The sequence below is a fragment of the Phalaenopsis equestris genome, unplaced genomic scaffold, assembly GCF_001263595.1.
Source record: "Phalaenopsis equestris unplaced genomic scaffold, ASM126359v1 Scaffold000163, whole genome shotgun sequence".
Classification (NCBI taxonomy): Eukaryota; Viridiplantae; Streptophyta; class Magnoliopsida; order Asparagales; family Orchidaceae; genus Phalaenopsis; species Phalaenopsis equestris.
The window spans coordinates 182,253-182,614 of record NW_018164605.1 but is presented as its reverse complement, the minus strand read 5'-3'; positions in this window follow the sequence as shown (position 1 = coordinate 182,614).

Sequence of the window (362 nt, the reverse complement as noted above, 5' to 3'; positions counted from 1 at the left end):
ACCTGTCGCAACTCCTGCGACAAACTTGCGAACCCTGCTGGCCGAACTCCTCTGTGCGCAAAACATGGCTCCTATTCACCGGAACCAAACTCCTCCTATTGCAAAATCACCTGCAATAAACTTGCAAACTCCGCTGGTCAAGCACCACCTGTCGCAACTGCACCTGCGACAAACTTGCGAACACCTGCCGCATCTGCACATGCCGCAACTCCTTGTGCGACAAACCTACGAACTTCACTGCAACTGCGCATGCCGCAACTCCTCGTGCGACAAACCTGTGAACGCCACTGCAACTGCACATGCCGCAACTCGTGCGCCAAACCTGCGAACTCCGCTGCAACTGCACAAGTCGCACAGCCGAG